The sequence below is a fragment of the Equus caballus genome, chromosome 12 (assembly GCF_041296265.1).
Source record: "Equus caballus isolate H_3958 breed thoroughbred chromosome 12, TB-T2T, whole genome shotgun sequence".
NCBI classification, from domain to species: domain Eukaryota; kingdom Metazoa; phylum Chordata; class Mammalia; order Perissodactyla; family Equidae; genus Equus; species Equus caballus.
This window is the reverse complement of record NC_091695.1, coordinates 42,724,031-42,727,378: the sequence shown is the minus strand read 5'-3', so window position 1 is coordinate 42,727,378 and position 3,348 is coordinate 42,724,031.

Below are 3,348 nucleotides of genomic sequence, written 5' to 3'. Positions count from 1 at the left end.
GCTGGGGGGCCCCACAGCTTAGGGGAGAAGTGGAGGGGGTTAGACCAGGGAACCATCTGGAATCGAGGGCGTGATCCCACAGACAAGCAGCCTTCCAGCCTCCTGCCCTGGCTCATGCTGTGCGCCTCCCTTGGGGCGACTTTCCTCTTGTCCTAGCATGGGTGAGTCCCAACATTTCGTCAAGGCCCAACTCAGATGCCTCCTCCTCCAGGAAGCCTACCCTCCTCCCAGCCCCTCTGGCCCTTGTCCTGACTCCTGGGCACTCAGCATTCATGAGCATAAGTTAGGGCTGATGGCTTAGGCTCCCTGAGAACAGAGCCAATGTCTGCCCTGTCACCAGGCCCGGCCACAGTTGGCTGGCTAATGTCTGTTGAGGGTGTGAGTGGGTGTTTGCCAGGCTGCCTGGGTTCAAATCTCAGCTACTGACTGTTGGCAGTATGTGTGCTACTGTTATGAGTGAGTGAATGAGCAGCGAGAGCGGGATGGGACCAGTCTGGCGGGTGAGGGATGAAGGGACAGCATCGTCACCCCCTGGCCTGGCTCCACCTCGGCAGAAATGGGTCCAGCTCTAGCCACCTGTTTGCCTGTCAGTTGCCTGGGCCCAGGAATGCCTGGTTCCCAGGGATACCAGGTCCTCAGGATACCCATTTCAGCTTCAAGGTGGGCTAGCCTGGGAACCTGTTTGACTTCCACTCATGCCGCTCTTCCCCAACCACCACATCAGTTCTCCAAGGAAAGAGGCCCTGGTCAGCGTAGGGGTGGGAGCCGCCCTCACCCTTCTGCTCCACATCTTCACGTCTTCCTGCCCAGGCTTGCCAGCCCCCCATCGCCCTGCATCTCGCTGTGCCATTGTTCAGGTTCCAGGAAGGCCCTGGGAGGCAGCTGGGCTTCAGGAGAGGCCAGGACCACCTCACCATTCTCTTTTTTATTTTTTATGTCTTTTTTTTAATTGACGTCACATTGGTTTACAACATTGTGTAATTTCAGGTGTACATTATCATATATCAGTTTCTGTATAGACTGCATCGTGCTCACCACCAATAGTCTAGTTTTCATCTGTCACCATAAATATGTGCCCCTTTGCCCCTTTCACGCAGCCCCCCTTCCCCTTTGGTAACCACTAATCTGTTCTCTTTGTCCCTGTATTTGTTTCTCTTCCACAGATGAGTCACCATTTTCTCTTTCAACTCCACCTCTGGGGGCGCCTGGGCTGCCAGGAAGGCTGGGTGTGGGCTTCCCTCTCTAGTGGGAAATGAAGGGGTGAGGTCCGAGGAGAAGGGAGAGCAGAGAGCAGAGGGGGAGGGTAGAGGGCTGAGGGTGGGCAGGGCACTCGGGTGAGAACTGGGGCCGCTGGGCCACGGTCCCTCTCGCCGTGCTATTTGCGGGGCATTGGCAGTGTCTCGGGCACAGGCTCTGAGGTGGGCTGGGGGAGGAGGGTGGCTTGGGGGCAGGGCTTTGGAGCTGAGACCTAAGGCCAGGCAGGTGATCTGGCCCAGGCAGGAGCCCCCAGGTCATCTCAGATTCCAGGGCTTTAACTGCCACCTGCACCCCAGCCACGGCGGGACCCTCCCAGGAGCCCAGCCTCCGTGGTTTCTCCCGGGTATGCAACGGGCCCCCCCCCAGACTGAGCTCTGGATCCCCATAAATCAGGTCAGCCTCGGCCAGCGGCAAATGGCAACTCCACCCTCCCAGGCCAGCAGCCACAGTCACCCCAACTCTTCCTTTCATGTCCCACACAGGCCACCAGCAGGTGGTTCGGGCTGCAGCCCCCAGGCACCACTGGCTCTGCCAGGCCACCATCCTCACTTGCCTGGGCCCCAGTGGCAGCTGCCTCAATGGTCTCTCCACTTCAATCTTCACCCCCTGCAATCTACTGTCCTCTCAGCCGCTAGAGAGATCTCTAGAGAATGTAAGTCAGGTCACACGACCCCACTGCATAAGATCCTCCGATGCCCCCATTTCACTCAGCGTGAAGTCAGTCTCCTGCCCTTGGCCTGCCAGGCCAGTGCCACCTGGTCCCGTTTCCTTTCTGCCCACCCTGTCGCTTGGCAGGACTGCTGTCCAAAGCAAAGCACTGTGGGTTGAACCAAATGTGGTCTGTGATCCCATTCATTCCAGATTGTTCCAAACTGTTGTGTTGAGTTCAGTGATGAATTTCTCTGCCTGAAACCATAATGTTGAAATATCATATGTGATAGTGCATTTTTTTAGTGAGTTTCTCAACCAAAAAAAGTCATTATTACTCGCCATACTTTTTTTGCAACTTTTCTGTAGGTCTAAAATCATTATATTGGGCCGGCCCGGTGGTAGTGGTTAAGTTCACGTGCCATGCTTCAGCAGCCCAGCGTTCACAGGTTCAGATCCCAGGTGCAGACCTACCATTGCTCATCAAGCCATGCTGTGGCCGCGCCCCACATAAAACAGAGGAAGACTGGCACAGATGTTAGCTCAGGGCCAATCTTCCTCATACACACAAACAAATTATAAAATGAAAAGTTTATTAAAATGAAAAAGAAAAGCTGGGGGGTCGGGTAATTATACTGAAAAAGAAGTCAGTGTCCCAAAATGGCATAACTTTGTAAGAGCTGCTCCGGTGAAAAGTTGGGACGGGAAGGGTCTTTATGTGACGCAAGTGTGTAGCCACACGCGGGGTCTGTGACCAGGGCTTTCACACACACACACGTGTACAGACATCTGTTCAGGAGGGGAAGTTCCTCCTATCTTAGCTGAGTGAACCAGAGCATGGCCTCAGGTCCAGTCAGTGCCGAGGCAGGGCTTGGACATGAGACCAGAACACAGGCCGCCAGAGGCTCAGGGAACATTTGGGAGGGAGGGCGAGGTGAGAGCAGCTGTAGTGAGGGAAGAGGGCAGAGTAAGTCTTCATTACTGAGGGATCTTCTGAGCAGAACTTTGAAGGAGGAGTCGGGTTTACACTGGAGATGGATGGGGGGCAGGGAACATTCCAGAAAGGGAGGAAGGCATGAGGGAAGGCGAGAGATGGGACAGTGAGGGGCTGTGTGTGGGGAGTGGGTGGCTCCTTTAGGGGCAAGGAAGGGACTGCCGGTCAAGCAGGGATGTGGGTGTCAGAGGTTGGATGGACGCAGGTGAGGAGGGCATGGACAGAATCTGGATGGGAATCCTAACAGGGAGTCAGTGAAGGTGGTGGCAGTAGCCTTGGGGAGATGACATGGCAGCCTAGTGCCAGGGCCACAGTCAGCAGCAGGGCCACAGTGAGCAGGGCGGGAGGCTGGTAGGAGAGGCGAGTGAGAAGTAGGAGGCGGCTTGGGCTGTCAGGGTGGCAGTGGAGATGCCATCAGGAGGAATGGAGCAGTCAGGGAGCACCTTTCG